General features: G+C 50.1%; 1 protein-coding gene and 1 non-coding gene across 2 annotated transcripts in view; one reads left to right on the forward strand and one right to left on the reverse strand.

The window, feature by feature from the left end:
* The window catches only part of Mip (Myoinhibiting peptide precursor), a 581927-nt gene that overhangs the window by 40306 nt on the left and 522822 nt on the right, over positions 1–18799 (reverse strand). The window lies entirely within an intron of this gene.
* TRNAS-UGA (transfer RNA serine (anticodon UGA)) lies at positions 8726–8798 on the forward strand. Its single transcript has one exon. It is a non-coding gene; the product is annotated as a tRNA-Ser (tRNA).

Here is an 18799-nt window from a genome sequence, read left to right on the forward strand (position 1 = left end):
ACTGCATGTCGTCGCCAGTCCATGGTATGCACGGAAACACTGCACGTAGCACAAACAAAACAGAAAATGAGGCAACTTTGCGACCTTCGAGATCATGCAACCGATCTTTTAAGAAACTCAAACACTGTTGGTGGGCAGGCAGGGCCGAAACAACGTGTTTCAGACGAGGCTGTTCCACATCTTAGCTGCTCGCTGTGACAGTGTCATTCTGCTGTCTTCAGAAACGGTAGCATTTCCTCTCGTGCAGTGTCTTTACTCCCTAGTTCTCTGCTGCAAGAGGCTGGCGCAGAGAACGACACACGAAAGCAGGGGCGAGTCAGTGCGGCAGTCAAGAGGCCTTACGGATGCGCTCTGGCTCAGTGGCACACTAGGACGTATGATGCACTCTTTCAGGAACTGAGTCGAAGAAGGAGAATGCCGCCCGCAACAGCTTATTCAGCGATGTTGAGGTCAATGCTGGACTGAACACTAAGTGATTATTGCTTCAGCTTTTAGACGGTGAACAAATCATTCTCGTTCATGATAAAACTGCGCGAAAGAAACAGGGACAACGACAAGGAAACACGTACACACACACAGAGCGCAGACTTCCAACATTTATTCGAAAAACGCTTCGAGCATTCCTTTTACACGCGCCCATCCACCACGTGACACATCCAGGATCCAACACAGCAGATAAGTTGCGTTAACACGTTTTGGCGGGCTAGTTGGTTAAGCATCTTGAATTCAACAGCAGATAAGTTTAACAGTTTAGTAGAGCCAATCTGGAGAACAATCAGAGTGGCTGACGAAAACCTGTGTGTGTTACTTTAAACCTTTACTCTTGTTACTTGTTTTCATCTTTCATAGAGTTTAGCCTGGTTTTAGCTTTTGTCATTTTTGTGTAGCCTTTACCTTTGTTGATTGTTGTTTCCATAATTCACTCTCGGTTTCATGGTTTTAGCCTCGTTGTTAATCTTGTTTTGTAATATTCATATGGTTTCGTTTTTATGCTTTTCTGCCTACTTTTCAGTGCTTGCACCTCCATCTTTTACTGTTGTTACTGTTGGTTTCACGTCTCATGCCTTTGCTTAGTAAGTTTTCGCTCGTAATACATGGTTAGGCCTTCTTCATTTTCGTTCTCTCTGAATTTTCGGTTTCACCGCCAGTTTTTTATCTTCCTCTCTCCTCTCTCCTTTTATCTAGCTATCAAGGGTGTTTAGGCATGCACACACTTTGGGTTTTTTAGAATGGTTCTCCAGATTGGCTCTACTAAACTGTTAAACTTATCTGCTGTGTTGGATCCTGGATGTGTCATGCGGTGGGTTGGTGAGTGTAAAAGATATGCTCGAAGCGTTTTTCTAATAAAAGTTTGAAGTCTGCGCTCTGTGTGTGTACGTGTTTTCTTGTCTTTGTCTCTTTCTTTCGCGCAGTTTAATCATGAACGAGAAGCACCAACTAGACCGCCAGAAAACCGTTCTTGAACAAAGCATGCAGGAAAAACGCCCAGGAAAAGCTGAAGCAGGTTGAAGAGTCCATAGCATTAGTGAAGGAAGCGGGCGCGAGCAACACTGGCATAGAAAAAACGATTGAAATCTAGGGAAAAACACTATTCGAAATCGAAGACGGAAGTAAGAGGAGTAGCCTCGTTGTGATGGGCATTAATGAGCGCACAGATGAAACGTTGTGAACACTTTCGGAAGACGTGGTTGATATTTTGTTTCAAAATACGCTCGGTGTGTCTTCAGTGGAAAGGATACTGGCAAGCAGTAACCACAGAAACTATCCACAGTAATTTTGAAGCCCATATCAGCGGCAAAAAGTGAAGGTTCTTAAAAATTGTTCGGAATAGAAAAAATATTCGTTAGAGAAAACTTTTCATCAGCCATGATGCAGCTCAAAAAATACATAATTATGGGACACCCCAAGAGACATTAAATGTGTGGGAGGAAAGGCAAGGTCTCCGAAAAAGTTAGCATTGACAAGCAAATGTTAAAAAGATAGAGCTGAAATGAAAATGATGGCTTTTGCTGGTTTACTCGCGTCTGATCAGAGACTCGCACAAAAAGCACACTTTACTGTCTCATCATCATCATCATCAGCCCGACTGCCCGACTACGCACACAGCAGGGCAAAGGCCTCTCCCATGTCTCTCCGCTCCCCAATTAACCCTGTCTTTTGCCAGCTGCGCCCACCCTATGCCTGCAAACATCCTAATCTCATTCGCCCACCTAAGTTTCTGCCGTCCCCTGCTATGTTTGCCTTCTCTTGGAATCCACTCCATTACCCTTAAGGACCAGCAGTTATCTTGCCTTCGCATTACATGCGCTGCCCAAGCCTATTTCTTCTCTTGATTTCAAGTAGGATGTCATTACCCGCGTTTGTTCCCTCGCCCATTCTGCTCTCTTCCTGTCTCTTAACGTTACACCCATCATTTTACTTTCAATAGGCAGCTGCGTTAGCCTTAAATTGAGCTGAACCCTTTTCGTTATCCTCCAAGTTTCTGCCCCGTAGGTGAGCACCGGTAAGATAGAGCTGTTGTGCAGGTTTCTCTTGACGGATACTGGTAAACTGCCATTCATGATCTGAGAGAACCTGCCATATGCGCTTCACCCCATTCTTATTTTTCTCGTTATTTCCCTCTCATGATCCGGATCAGCGGTCACCCCTGCCCTAAGGATTCCTGAACCACTTCCTGCCCCTCGCTACCAATTGTGAGCTGCTGTTCTATTGCTAGATTGTTGAACATTAATTTGGTTTTCTGCATGTTAATTGTTAGACGCGCCGTTCTGCTCTGCCTGTGGAGCTCATTGATATTGCTTTGCAATTCATCTCCTGAGTGACTCAGCAAGGCAATGTCATCAGCGAATCGCATATTATTCAGGTGTTCTCTATTAACTGTTATCCCCAACTGTTTGCAATGCAGGCCTCGGAATACCTCCTGTTAACAGGCGGTGAATAGAACTGGCGAGATCGTGTCTCCGTGCTTGACGCCGTTCCTCATTGCAATTTTATTGCTGACTAATGAGGACTATGACAGCTATACAGTTCCTATATATATCTCCCAGTAGTTCCACATAAAGCTCTCCTACACCATGATTCCGCAATGCTTGCTGATGATTCCAACGATTCAAATGCGCTGAAATATATATATATATATATATATATATATATATATATATATATATATATATATATATATATATATATATATATATATATATATATATATATATATATATATATATATATAGGGAAGTGAGGGGCTCGTTTGATAAACTTATGAAGGGAGCCAACAGTCACCGAAACCAAAGTGCTTAGGGAAATGTTTCATTTTTTGTAATGTGTAGTGCTGATCAGTGGGATAATAATACTTCGATTAATCTATCGCTTGAAGAAAATTACTTACAAAGCAGCAGAGAAAAAGATTCCGCCGGTGGGATTGGAACCCACGACCTCCGAATATCGCGTCCGGTGCTCTACCAACTGAGCTACGGCGACGGCTGTCCAATCTGCTGCGCTCGTGGGCATTTAGGTTTATTGGGTGTAACCGAACCTTGAGGATGTTCACCAGCGCCACCCTCGTCCATAGCGGCGGACGTAGCACGTCTGCTAATAGCTTAACGAGTTCTCGGTTCTGGCAGTCTTGATGCCATAGGTAGCATAAGGGGGCTCTCGCAGACTTTCCGCCCTCGCCGTTAGGTAACGTTCACGTCACACTCGCGGTAATACAGGACGTAAATAAACATAAATACCCACGAGAGCAGCAGATTGGACAGCCGTCGCGGTAGCTCAGGAGGGCCGTCGCCGTAGCTCAGAGAGGATTCTACTTCCGGCCACCGAGCGTGACGGACGTGTGATGATGGGCTCCGTAGGAGCGGCTTCAGCGGCCATGTGTGGCCGCGGTAACAGGTTTACTGATGAGGAAAATGCTTACCAGGTTGTTCTGCCAGGATTGCCTACAGGGCATATCGTTGTAAATAGTTTTTTTGCACGCCGATATCAGAGCCCGCCCGTACCGGGTCGAGGATTTCCGGGATGCCCTAGCTCAGCACGCGCTGCTCCCCGATGTTATCGCCCTGGGGGCGTATCGGATCAGCCACGTCTGGGCAGTTACTCTCAAGGATTCCGAAGCCGTAACAAAGATTTTGAGCGTCGGTGAAATGCTTGTGAAAGAAAGCCGCTGCCTGGTTATTGGCCCGACCAATCAGGATGTGCGACTGAAGCTACACTGGCTGCTGCACAACGTACCGGACGAAGACGTACGTGCTGCCTTTTTCGCCGTACGGGAAAGTAACGGAAATCGCTCGAGAGCGTTGGCGAGTGCGGGGTGTGCTAGAAAAGGGCTCGACAACGAGGCTCGTCACACTGAAATTGAAAGCCAGAGTTAAGCTCGGCGACTTGCCGCACCAGCTGAACGTTAGCGGTGAGTTGGCACTGGTCGTCGTACCAGGCCGACCCCTGTTATGCCTACGCTGTCGCAATACGGGCCACATCCGAAAAGAGTGTCGAGTCCCACGTTGCGGAGCCTGCCGACGGTTCGGCCACGAAGACTGAGAATGTGCCCGCACTTATGTGACCATTGCTGGCCCCGGGACCAGTGAAGACGCGGCTGAGCTGCTAATGGACGAGGAGGACGCGGCCTGTGAAACTGGGCAGCCAGCGACACGGGATGGACCTACGTTGGCTCGCCTGACGAAGCAAGGGGCGACGACCAGTGCAGAGTGACCTTCCAACGGAACCCGTGAGCACACAAAAGGGAGCGACGGGAGCTGTTGCTGAAAATCCCGATAACGTGGGACCGGACAACAGCGAGGCCATGGATTCCAACCAGGAGGCTGCCGGCCTCATAGCTGGGAAGCGCTTCCACGAGGAAAGCGTTGGTGAAAAGCCACAGGTAGGCGCTGGCGCTGACGAGCCACTGTCGAAATCCATGGGAATTCGGCACTTGTCTTTGAAACCACGGCCCAACTTTGCGGCCGAGACACGGCAGGCGGGGAAGCCGCCTCCCTAGCGCAGCAATGTGTTTGTGTAAGTGTGTTCGTATTTTCCGCGGTTGTGGTTGGAGGTACCAAGCAGATGTAGTGCCAAGGTCTGGAACGGCCGGCGAAGGACTGCCTAGCGGTTTTCCCGGTGCCTGCAAACGGACTAATGGATTGGCGACGCCGCACAGAGCACACTGAGTATAGAAGTGTTTCGTCCGTTATGGCGGGCACTGTATATCATATGTCAGCTATTCCTCACGCATGGCGATGAAACTTGACACAGCTTTGCGCATAGCAACATTGAATGTGAGGGGTCTTGGTGCTCGTAGGCGCCAATGCCAACTTAATCGTCTACTTGCTGACAATGCGCTGGACATTGTAGCTGTACAGGAGACGAAGATTGAAAGTGAGGAGCTTACTGAGCGTATGGTGTCCCCCTTTAGTGCCTTCTTTAATGTCTGTGCTTGCCATTTTGTTGGCACCTCAGGTGGGTGCGCCCTTTTTCTGCGCAATAATTTAGGCATCAGTGGAGTCGTTTTTTTCTTGTCCAAGTGGACGCCTTCTTGTAGTTGAGTTTTCTTTTTCGAAGTTATATTGGCGCATTATATGCGTGTATTCACCGTACGTTGACTCTGAACGACAAGAATTTTTTAACAGATTGGAGTATTACATTGTTTGTGATGAAGTGCTCTTGGGCGATTTCAACTGTGTGTTCGCCGCTGCCGATCGAGTGAAGTGTCCGCCTGTGCGTGATATGAGTGCACAATTATTAAACGTTCTGGTTAATGACAACAGCTTCTATACACACTTTCAACGTGATAGCCATGCCAGATTGGATAGAATTTATGCATCTGTTGAACTTGTGCCCCTTTGCACAGGTTACAAAGTTGAACCTGTGGCTTTTAGTGATCACTGTCTTGTGATAGGAAGTTTCGGTGTGAAAGAAAGGTGTACGAGCTTCAACTGGAATCTCTGGAAATTCAATGCCAAACGCTAGGAGGACGAGGGATTTTTAAATGTCATCTTAAATGAAATGCAGAGGCTGCTCGAGGAGCGGCCCAGTCTTTTTGCCGTTCAGTGGGAAGACTTCAACGAGTGGCTAAAAAGTAAAGCCATAGAAAAGAGTTGCTCCAACCGACACAAAGAAAAACAAGAAGAAAAGGCAGCGCGCGAGCAACTGCAGTTCTTATTAAGCATGGAAAGCTCCGAGCCCGGGAGATTTGCAAAAGATATAAGGGGTGTGAAAAGCCAGCTTGAAAGACTTGACAGTGAAAGGTATAAAGCAGCAGTTATACGCGCAAGGGCACAAAAACTGTGGGCCGGTGAAACGTCGACAAAGCGAGCCTTAACAAATGAAAAGCGGTACGCTAGACAGAAGAAATCGGGCAGACAAGAAATGGTGCTGAAATTTTATGTGATGCCAATGTAATCCAGCAGTCATTTCAAAAGTACTTCAACGACCTTCTTGGCCAAGTAAGAGAGATTGGTGATGCTTTCTCTTGCCACGAATGTACACGTTGCACGTACTGTATTGGAATGCTGTGATGCGACGGGGGACCGCATTGCTATGATGCAGCTGGATTTGGCAAAAGCCTTTGATCGCGTGTCACATGATGTACTTTTTCACATACTAGAGCACGGGAACGTTGGCCGCATTATCATAGAAGGCGTCAGAATGGCATATGCCAACTGTACCACGCGCATTATTCTAAATGGTGACCTCACAGATAGGCTGGCATTGCGTTCGTCAGTAAGGCAGGGATGCCCGCTGTCGCCCCTTTTGTTTGCGGCATACCTAGAGCCACTGTTTTGCTATTGCCAAAAGTGACCGCATCTCAGGCTTTCGATTGCAGTCGGCACATGTCAAAATCCTCGCTTATGCGGACGATATCGCAGTCTTCTGCTCCAATCGAGACAGTATTGCTGAAGTGATCAGTATCGTTGATAAATTTTGTAAGAAAACGGGGTGTATGGTAAACTGGGACAAGAGCCCTGGATTTTAGCACGGTGACTGGGAAACGAGGCCTGATCACTTCTCCCGGCAGCGATGGTCTTGCCTGCAAACGCAGTACCTCGGCGTCCCCCTTAACTGTTATCGAGACCCAAGTGAAAGTTGGAACGAGCAATGCTCAAGGGCGAGGGAGAAAGCAAATGCATGGCAAGGGAGGCAGTTATCAATGTTTTCACGCGCCTCCATCTGCAACCTTTTCCTTGTTTCGAAAATATGGTACATGATGAATGTTCTGTGTGCCAGTCGGGCCAGCATTCAAAAGATGCATCGCGTGTTTGCTGTGTTTATTTGGGCGTCAAGCTGGGAGTGAACTGGCCGTACCAATTTGTTTCTTTCGGTTAAACGAGGAGGGCTCGGCCTCGTGCACTTTTTCTTGCGCCAAGTTGTGTCGCGTTTTATCTTTCTCCGAGATCAAAGGGATCCTTTTCTGCGGACTGTTATCCAAGTAAGGTTGCAGAGACTCCTCCCAGAAATCGTTGTCTCATGCTGTGAAGGTATGTGCGGTGCTGTTAATGGGTACATGCGAGAAGTTGTGCTTTCTTTTCGACTACTGTACGCGCATTTTTCACTTGAGTACTTGTGTAATGTTTCCAAAAAAGAGTTGTATAAGAATCTTGTGGAAACAATGCTGCCGATTCCCATTTATCGTTTACCGCACCGTGGAGGCCCAGGACAAGACGTCTTAAATGAATAAAAAGAGCTGGTTAAACCAACCGTAAAAACATTCTTCTTTAATTTACAATGTAATACACTTCCTGTTAAGACGTTTCTGCATAAAAAGGGGATTGTCGTCCCATGGACGACCAACTGCCTACTATGCAAAAAGCTTGAAACAGTGGAGCATGTGTTTCTTGAATGTTGGGACCCAATTTTTCATTGGGATGTCCTCCAACGAACCTTGAAAAAAGATTTTCCCTTGCATCCATACGGCATCAGGTTTTGGCCGATCACAAACGAAGCAGGAGTGCCATATGATTTAATCATGCTCTTGGGCCTCCACAGCCTTTGGAGGACACGAATGCAAGTGCGACATGCTGATGTTAATGTCCGTTCGGTGCGAGAAAACTTTATTGAAAGTTGTGAGCATAAGGGAAGTGTATCGTGCGCAAGCTGAACCACCTGAATGAACCTCTGTTCTGGACGACTTAGTTGTCTTGAGAAGATTTTAACCTCTCCCGTGTCAGCCTAGTAGGCTGCTGCTGTTTTTATCATTTCTACTTTTGTTTTAGCGTGTAAGAATCGGCAATAAAGAAAAAAAGTCGCAGTAGCTCAGTTGGTAGAGCACCGGACGCGATATTCGGAGGTCGTTGGTTCGGATCCCACCGGCGGCATGGTTGTTTTTTCTGCTGCTTTGTAATTTTACTTAAGCGATAGATTAATTGAAGCATTATTATCCCACTGATCAGCACTACACATTAAAAAAAATTAAACATTTCCCTACGCACTTTGGTTTCGGTGACTGTTGGCTCCCTTCCTAAGTTTATCAAACGAGCCCCGCATTTGCTTAACTTTGTCTGCTAATAGCTTAACGAGGGCCTCTGTTCTGGCAGTCTTGATGCCATATGTAGCATAAGAGGGCTCTCGCACAGTTTCCGCCCTCGCCGTTAGATGACGTTCCACGTCACACTCGCGGTAATACACGACGTGCTACGTCCGCCGCTGTGGACGAGGGTGGCGCTGGTGAACACCCTCAAGGTTCGGTTACACCCAATGAACATAAATACCCATGAGAGCAGCAGATTGGACAGCCGTCGCCGTAGCTCAGTTGGTAGAGCACCGGACGTGATATTCGGAGGTCGTGGGTTCGGATCCCACCAGCGGCATGGTTGTTTTTTCTGGTGCTTTGTAATTTTCTTTAAGCGATAGATTAATCGAAGTATTATTATACCACTGGTCAGCACTACGCAATAAAAAAAATTGAACGTTTCCCTACGCACTTTGGTTTCGGTGACTGTTGGCTCCCTTCACACATATATATATATATATATATATATATATATATATATATATATATATATATATATATATATATATATATATATATATATATATATATATATATATATATTGTTACGTGGTCCAGGCGGGAACGACGCGAGAACGCCCGGGCACAGCACACAGGTCAAGAGCACAAGGCGGCCCGCACAGAGCACCAGGCACAGAGCACCGAATCCCAGAGCACGCGCGCCTCCAAGAGTCTTCATTCATCTCTTCTTCTATCCGTTGCATGGCCCCCGGTCGCAAAAAAAAAACACCGTCTCGGTGGAAATTAGGGCGGGGCAAGGGATTGCGACACGTAGGGCTTGAGGCGAGAGACGTGGACAACGTCACTCTGAGATGCACCGGAGGTGGTCTCCGGAAAGGCCGGGGCAATCTCGTAGGTGACGGCGGTGACCTGGCGGAGCACACGGTATGGGCCAACATAGCGGGACATTAGTTTTTCGCAAAGCCCGACACGGCGTGTGGGCGACCAAAGCAAGACGAGGGCTCCAGGGGAAAAAGTGACCATGCGGTGGCGGCGGTCGTAGTAGTCCTGCTGTGAAACCTGCGAGGCTTGTAGGCGGGAGCGAGCCAGCTGGCGGGCGTGGTCGGCGCGGGCAATAGCGTCGTGGGCATATTCAGAAGGCGGGGAAGGAGATGTCGGAAGCAGCGTGTCCAAAGGTAATTGGGGTTCACGACCGTACAACAGATAGAACGGGGAGTAACCGGCAGTGTCATGGCGAGAAGAATTGTAAGCGAAGGTCACGTATGGAAGGGCAATGTCCCAGTCCCGATGGTCCGGGGAAACGTACATGGCGAGCATATCCGTGAGAGTGCGGTTGAGGCGCTCTGTAAGACCGTTGGTTTGGGGATGATAGGCGGTGGTCAGCTTATGTTTTGTTGAGCAGGAACGGAGAATGTCGTCGACAACTTTAGAGAGAAAGCAACGGCCGCGGTCGGTGAGAAGTTGGCGGGGTGCACCATGACGGAGGATGAGGTCGTAGAGGAGAAAATCGGCCACGTCGGTAGCAGTACTGGTGGGGAGGGCCCGCGTGATGGCATAGCGAGTAGCATAATCTGTCGCAACGGCAATCCATTTGTTTCCAGAGGTGGACTCCGGAAACGGGCCCAAAAGATCCAAGCCAACACGATAGAATGGTTCAGGGGGCACATCAACAGGCTGGAGCAAACCCGCGGAGAGCGTGGCGGGACGTTTCCGGCGCTGGCACTGGTCGCAGGCACGAACATAGCGGCGGACGGACTGGTAGAGACGGGGCCAAAAGAAGCGACGACGCACGCGGGCGTAAGTACGCGAGACACCCAGATGTCCAGCAGTGGGGAGGTCATGGAGCTCGTGGAGGACGTCGTTGCGCAGATGCTTCGGGACAACGAGCAGTAGGTCTGGGCCGGCCGGGTTCAGGCTTCTGCGGTAGAGTGTGTCTTGATGAAGTACAAACCGGCGCAGGGCAGGGTCAGATGGAGAGGTTCTGAGGCGGGAAATAATAGAGCGGAGCTCGATATCTCGTCGCTGCTCATCGCCAAGGTGAGTAAGAGCAGAGAGCGAGAAGAGGTCAGCGGCGGTGTCACTGCCAGAATGATCAGACGAGTCAACGGGATATCGGGAGAGGCAGTCAGCATCAGTGTGTAGCCTACCGGACTTATATACCACGGTATAGTCGTAGTCTTGGAGGTGTAAAGCCCAGCGACCTAGGCGACCAGTAGGATCTTTCAGTGATGAGAGCCAGCAGAGCGCATGGTGGTCGGTGACAACCGTAAAAGGGCGGCCGTACAAATATGGGCGGAATTTCCCAACCGCCCAGACAAGGGCTAAGCACTCACGTTCGGTAATTGAGTAATTGCGCTCCGGGGCGGAGAGGAGGCGGCTGGCGTAGGCGATGACACGGTGCTGTTCGGATTGCCTCTGAGAGAGAATAGCGCCGATGCCATAGCCGCTGGCGTCTGTGCGGACTTCAGTGGGAGCTGTCACATCGAAGTGGGCCAGAACTGGCGTGGTAGTGAGCTTCAATATCAAGGTGTGAAACGCGTGTGCTTGGTCGGGTCCCCAGATGAAGGTGGCTTCCTTTTTCAGGAGGTCGGTGAGGGGGCGGGCGATGTCGGCGAAGCCTTCAACAAATCGACGAAAGTAGGAGCACAGCCCTAAGAAGCTGCGGACGTCGTTACAGGAACGTGGCTGAGGAAAGTCTTTAACGGCTCGGATCTTATCAGGGTCAGGGTGCACCCCCGTGTCGTCGACGACATGACCCAAGATGGCGAGTTGACGGCGCGCGAAACGGCACTTAGACGAGTTGAGCTGCAGGCCAGCATGACGAAAGAGGGAAAGGATCTGAGAAAGGTCAGTGAGGTGAGAGGAAAACGAGGGCGAAAAGACAATGACGTCATCGAGATAGCACAGGCAGGTGGACCACTTAAAGCCTTGCAGAAGAGCATCCATCATGCGTTCAAATGTGGCTGGTGCGTTGCATAATCCGAAAGGCATAACTTTGAATTGATAAAGGCCATCAGGAGTCACAAAAGCGGTTTTCTCACGGTCCTGTTCATCTACAGCAATTTGCCAGTAGCCGGAGCGAAGATCTATGGACGAGAAGAATTTGGCACCATGGAGGCAGTCAAGCGCGTCATCGATACGCGGCAGGGGGTACACGTCCTTTTTAGTGATCTTATTCAGGTGGCGATAATCAATGCAAAAACGCCATGAGCTATCCTTTTTCCTGACAAGGACGACGGGTGAGGCCCAGGGACTGTGTGAGGGTTCGATAATGTTTTTTTTCTAGCATTTTAGTAACTTCCGCATTGATTACTTGACGCTCGGCGTGAGAGACCCGGTAAGGGCGGCGGCGGATGGGAGGGGCATCGCCTGTTTCAATGCGGTGCCTGACGGCGAGAGTTTGACCCAGCGCGGTGTTCACGTCAAAAATATCCGAAAAAGATTCGAGAAGGGCACGAAGCTTGGCAGTTTGATCGGGATGGAGGTCGGTAGCCATCATGGTTGTGAAGGTGTCGGTCGACAGAAGAGACTGCCGGCGCGGTGCGGCGGTTTCTGGAACTGGGGTAGCGGGCAACGTAGCCACGTGGCAAGGAGCGAGAGGGGATAGCGTAGCGACGCATATGCCGGACGGTAGCACTTGAGAAGTGAGGCCGAAGTTTAGGAAAGGCAGAGAGAGGGCGTTGGCTTGGACGGTGGCAATGGTATGAGGTAGAGCAACGTTACGGGACAGGAGGAGGTCAAGATTGGGAGTAACGAGATAGTCGCCATCGGGAACTGGGTGAGATGGGGTCAATGGAACAAAAGAGGCGGTTCGGGATGACAGGCGAGCATATGCGGTACTGAATAGTCGCAGTGATACATCAAGTGGGTCTGAATCCAGCATTGGAAGGGCGAGGTGTAGAACACCCTCCGAGCAGTCAATGAGGGCGGAATGGTCAGTCAAAAAATCTAAGCCGAGGATAAGGTCATGGGCACGGGTGGTCAGCACGGTGAACTGAACTGGTATACTCTGGCCGGCAATAGTAACGCGCGCGGTACACATACCGTCCACAGCAGGCGTGCCACCATCCGCGACACACACACGGGACGTTGCAGGCGTTAGGACTTTGCGGAGGCGACGGCGGAGGGCAGCACTCATCACTGATACATGAGCACCGGTGTCAATCAGGGCGCGCACAGGAACACGGTCGATAGTGACGTTCAGAAGATTAGGTCGAGTGGTCGAGAGAGGATTTGTAGTCCGGGTCGTTGATGCAGCGTCACCTCCGGGAGCTGCATCACTTAGTTTTCCAATTGGGAGCGGCTGCGAGAAGGCGACTGGGGGGAACGAGAGCGGCGGCCCTGCGGGGACGGAGAGCGGGAGAATCGGCGTGGAGGGGGTACGGCTGGTGCAGACGGTTCGGACGGGGCACGGGTCGAGAAGTTGTGGGATGAGGCGGGACTGTAGAAGGAGGGGAAGACGTTGCGGGGCGTTGAAGACCATGGACTACGGCAATGACGGGCGATGTGGCCAATGCGAGAGCACCGGAAGCAAATGGGACGGTCGTCCGCCGTGCGCCAGTCATTGGGATTGCGGGAACGGGGCAGAGAATAATAGGTGCGACGAAAAGCACAGGGAGGGGGCTGGGGGGTGTCCGGGCTTCTGATGGCGCACACTGCTGGAGCGAGGTTCAGATGAGCGAGTTCCTGCCGCACGACGGCCTGAATCAGCGACACAGCGGGCAGGGTTGTATCAGGGACGGAGGGCGGGGATATCACAGGTGCGAGGGCCTCCAGTTCACGTCGGACGATCCGGGTGACTGAATCGGTGACGGCAGGGGCGTCCGAGGGCGTGCGGGATGGTGATCGGTGGTCCTCACAGGAAGATGTCGCGGCCGTGTTGGGAAGGCGAGAAAACGACGGCGAAATGCGGCGGCCTTTGACTTGCTCAAATCGACGGCACTCGTTTATGATGGAGTCAATTGAGGTACAGTGTTTGCAAACAAGCAAGTGGAACGCATCGTCGGCAATGCCTTTGAGCACGTGGCCCACTTTATCGGTCTCACTCATTGCGGCGTCGACCTTGTGACAAAGCGCCAAGATGTCCTGAATGTAGGCCACGTAGCTCTCGGTAGAAGACTGTGCTCGAGTAGCCAGCTGTTTCTTGGCGGCGAGCTGGCGGTCATCAGGTCTACAGAATAGCGTCTTCAACTTTTCCTTAAAGGTGTCCCAACTTGTTAGCTCTTCCTCGTGGGTCTCGTACCATACGCGCGCCGTGCCATTGAGGTAAAAGATGACGTTCGCGAGCATTAGCGTAGGGTCCCACCTGTTGTAGTTGCTGACACGCTCGTAAAGGTTAATCCAGTCTTCGACGTCGGAGCCATCTGTTCCGGAAAACGTGCCGGGGTCGCGAGGTGGAGCCATGATGACAAAAGGAGGGGTAGTGGGGGTAGTGGGGCTCCTTGACCGGCCGGGTGGAGCCATGGTGGTAGTCCCGGCCTGACGAGTACTACGAAGCTGCGTGGTGTGCGCAGCGTAAAATCCGCACCTCCACCAAAGATGTTACGTGGTCCAGGCGGGAACGACGCGAGAACGCCCGGGCACAGCACACAGGTCAAGAGCACAAGGCGGCCCGCACAGAGCACCAGGCACAGAGCACCGAATCCCAGAGCACGCGCGCCTCCAAGAGTCTTCATTCATCTCTTCTTCTATCCGTTGCAATATATATATATAACGAACGTAGGTTGCGTTGGCTCCGCAGAATAAAGATTTAAGAGAAGTGGGCACTTCTACATCTATTGTGGAATAACCTTTACAAAAGGCTGCCTGATCGTTTGGTTGATTCGAGTCTAAGATTTTCCTGACTCTATTAGCGATTAACTTAGCAACACCTTGTAAGCAACGGTCAGTAAACTGATCGGTGTGTAATTTTTCAAGTACTTCGATCGCGTCTTTTTCTTATGAAGTAAGATAATATTAACGTTCTTCCAAGCTTCGGCTGCAGTCGAGGTCATAAGGCATTGCGTTAACAGGGGGCTAGTTTTTCTAGCACAGTTTCCCCTCCGTCCTTCAACAGATCTGCTGTTACCTGATTCTCATCAGCTAATTTTCCCCTTTGCATTGCTCCTACGGCTTTCTTCACTTCCTCTTTCGTTACTGACGGTATGACGCATTGCTGTTCGCTACTGTCTCTCTCATTGATGTTCTGATTTCATTGAGTAGTTACTAGATTTGTGTAGAAATTTGCGGCTACTTTAACTATCTTATCCATATGTGGTGGGCTATTTTCGTAGGCAAATAGTCAAGTACGAAGCCCGAAGAATTAGGCACTGCAGCGGTCAGCAAGAACGGCCGAGGAGAAAACACGAGCCGCGCACTTCCATGGAAATTTTCGTTGCCCTCTTCCGCGCTGGCGGCATGGGCCCCCCGTTCGGGAAGCATCGACCCCATGCTAAAGAGGACTTGCTGTGGCACAAGTTCAGTGCTTCCTAACGTGGTAAGCTTTGAGGCGGACCACGTCGGAGCGCTTGCGTCGTCGAGGTTCGGGCGTCTCGTGAGGAACAACCTCGTAGCTGAGCTCGCCGACACGGCGAAGGACTCTTTAGGGACCGAAGTAACGGCGCAGGAGTTTTTCGCTCAGTCCATGGAGTCAGATCGGGTACCAAATTCAGACAAGGTCGCCTGCCAAAAACTCGGCATCTCGTCGGCGCGGGTTGTAGCGGCGCGAATCCCGGTCTTGCTGATCTCGGATACGCACCCTGGCGAGCTGGCGGGCACCTTCGGCGCGTTGGAGAAAAGCGGCAACGACGTCACTTAAAGGGGCCGTGGCATGGTCGCTCTTCATATTGCATTTTTGTGCTTCAGTAACTAATACAAGAGCTTATTACTGAACTTCCCAAATTTGGCTGCCCTGGACGCGCTGTATAATAAAAAATGCGATCTAAATTGAGACCGGGAGACACCTCCCACCGGCAGCGACCGCCATATTGAATGCTCTTGACGTCACTGGGGCATGCACGGAGCAACGTCGTCTGCTCTCGTTCATGCAATGTGCGCAGCGAGGTCCCGTTCCCCCCTGTACTTTCGCGGGCGATCAAATCAGCAGTCTTCCCCCACATATGAGTGACTGGTGCCTTAAAAGCGTTAATAACAGTAACGCAGTTATTCTTCGGTAATAATAATAATAATTGGTTTTTGTTAAAGGAAATGGCGCAGTATCTGTCTCATATATCGTTGGACACCTGAACCGTGCCGTATGGGAAGGAATAAGGGAGGGCGTGAACGCAGAAAGGAAGAAATACGTGCCGTAGTGGAGGGCTCCGGGAAAATTTCGACCACCTGGGGATCTTTAACGTGCACTGACATCGCACAGCACACGGGCGCCTTAGCGTTTTGCCTCCATAAAAACGCAGCCGCCGCGATCGGGTTCGAACCCGCGAACTCCGGATTAGTAGTCGAGCGCCCTAACCACTGAGCTACCGCGGCGGGTATTATTCTTCGGTAAGGGTAGGGTCCGGTCACACTAGGTCGATGCGATTGGTGGGTATGCAAATGTCGTCGCTGACGCAGTGGTCTGTCACGCTAGACCGAAGACGACGCCAGCACGACCAACGACCCCGTATCGCAGTAGTGTAAACAGTGTACTTAGTGGGAACTGGCACAGTATGGTGGGGGGCTTGTTGGTATGACATTCTATAAACTTAAGAACTTTAAAACTTATTGAACCTGATGCTAGCCACGGTGACATACGTGATGTGCGTGCACCAGCGACGATGTGCTTCACGCCCGGTGTATAGACGCCCCGAAACACTGTGCTTGCGTACCTTATCCGTATCGAAAAATGCGAAACGAGCGGCTGCATTTCATATATTCCCACTTTGTTACTAATATGCCGGGAACTGCTGCCAGATTCTTGAATTTCGGTCGACGGTGGACAGCCGGCCCCTTTCGTGACCGCCTATCGAGTACGCAGGATTTAGTGTGTGCGATTTCAGCGATTTCGGAGAGTGAATTCTCAAGTTGTAAAGCCTGGAAATAGCTGTAGAGCGTAGTGTTGGCTACAGTGCCCTCAAAGCGACGACTGCCTTCATCGCAGGGCGCGAGTACAAGAAAATGGAAGTGTCGGTATGTGACCCGGTCTTCACAGCATGTGCTGAAGGCAGCCGGTTGCAGCCGCCGGCGTCGACAGTGGACAACAAATCTGGTTGTTTTCATTAATTAAAGTAATGTCCGAACGTATTTTTAGCAAAAGAAATTTAAAATCAAATACTGATGATATAACAGGAAAAATATACAATTAGCGGGAAGCGCCGGTCCTACACGAAGCGTTTCCCTAACAGGCGATATATAACATCAGCGGCGCTTATTGCAGTGTTATCATAGTATGTAAATGAGTAAAACTACACTTTCTGAGCGGTACTACGTAATATTTAAGGTAAGGAGAGCCCACCTTGCGTTTTATGCCACGCAAACGAGCAGTACTGTTTGCGCACAGCTATGTAAACATCCCCAGCGCGGGGCTGCAGTAGTCGTAATCGTTGCATTCCTGGGCCACAATGCTCCCGTACGGCGGTGACTATTCATCGGTGCGGGCAGCGAAATCATTCGAGTCACGTTGGGTTTTGCAAGCGGCTTGGTTCCTGCAAAAGGGTTCTACGAGCCGCAGTGAATGCATGTTCGACTTACAAATGCACACATGCAGCGGGGAAGTCGTCTCATTAGGCACTTTTCCCTCCTTCTTTCGTGCTTCAAGGTTACTCTAGTGCCACCTTGTGAAAATTTGAGTTTAATTATCGAGCCGATGAATAGCGGACAAGAAACTGGTAGCCAGCTACAAAATGCCGCGGCTTTCACGGCGCACATCGGGGAAGGCATGCACGGCACATGCCGCTTTTCACATACAGGAGAACTTGACTTTACAAAAAAGACCACACTCATAATATAAAAATAACATGTTTCTGAGCGTAAATAATAAAGCAGGGGTCAATCGATTTCTGTTTCCTCAACAATCACAAAACGGGCTCCACGAACAAGTCCGCTTTCTCAAGGATCACTCAGCTCGCGTACTAAGCTGAACGATTCCGAAATGAAAACACGGAAAATGCTTTTTATTTCGATAAGCCAGAAAAGATAACTTTTCGAGCCACCACTGACTACGGAGTGCATGCAAGCACCTCAACTGCGCGCAGCAGACGACGCGGGGCTGGAATGCCCTTGTGACGTCAGTGATCAGAGGTTGCCAGACCAGCAAGCAGTTCACAGAAGAAACAAAAAGAAAACTCGTTCTAAAAATATTTGCCGCACAGAATCATCTGAAACTTGGGGGAATTTTAATTTAACGAGTTGAGAATCAACTGCGATAAGCAGGGTATGTGTGAAAATAGGCTGTCATGGCCCCTCTAAGTGTTCGTCTAAATGGGGAAGCATGACGTTGAGCGTTTCCATTACTGAGCGTTCGTAAACTAGATAAAATGCTGCCATGTTGGTGGTTTCCTGGACGGCGGTATTGCACGCGAACGGTACATACGGTAAGACGGCGTCCCAGGTTCTGTGCTCGACGTCCGCGTACATAGACAGCATATCAGCAAGCGTCTTGTTGACACGTTCCGCTAGTTCGTTTGTCTGGTGGTAGCAGGCGGTCATCCTGCGGTGCTGCGCGTGGTTTAGAACAAGAATGTGCTGCACTAGCTCAGCGGAGAAGGCAGGCCCTCGGTCAGTAACCAGGACGTCTGGTGTGCCATGCCACAAGACAATTTGATAAAAGAGGATTTCAGCGATCTCGATGGCTGTGCCACTGAGGAGAGCTGCCATTTCTGCGTAGTGCGTTTGGTAGTCAGTATATAGCTACTATATTTACTCTGCGTGATGTGAGGAAACGGGCCAAGCAAGTCCATACCAATTTGTCGGAATGAACTGGACTGGGCTGGAATGGGCTTTAGAATACTAGCAGGCGACTGTTCGGGGCAAAATTCTTATAAAGAACACCGTCGCGGAGTCAGAAGACAAAGCGCGTCTGGAGGCCTTAGGGGCGTGTACCTTGAAGGAAGTCAAGCACAGTAAGGCATGTTGCTGGGCAAGTTCGTTAAGCATCTTTGAAACTTGGAAAGAATCCACCTTGGCGCAAGTATAACCACACACACAAAGGAAAGACAAGGATACAACGGACAGGCGCCAACTTCCAACTGTTTATTCCTCGAGAAAACCTCACAGATAAATAGTCTCAGGATACGCCCACTTTTTTTCACTCCATGTGCCTATCACAGCCATAATCTATCACCCTGCATTATCAGTTTTTGCACAGAAAATTGTACTCCGCCGCATACAAATTCACTGACGAGTCACTCACACACAAAGCCGCCT

This window comes from Amblyomma americanum, chromosome 4 (assembly GCF_052857255.1).
Source record: "Amblyomma americanum isolate KBUSLIRL-KWMA chromosome 4, ASM5285725v1, whole genome shotgun sequence".
Lineage (NCBI taxonomy): Eukaryota > Metazoa > Arthropoda > Arachnida > Ixodida > Ixodidae > Amblyomma > Amblyomma americanum.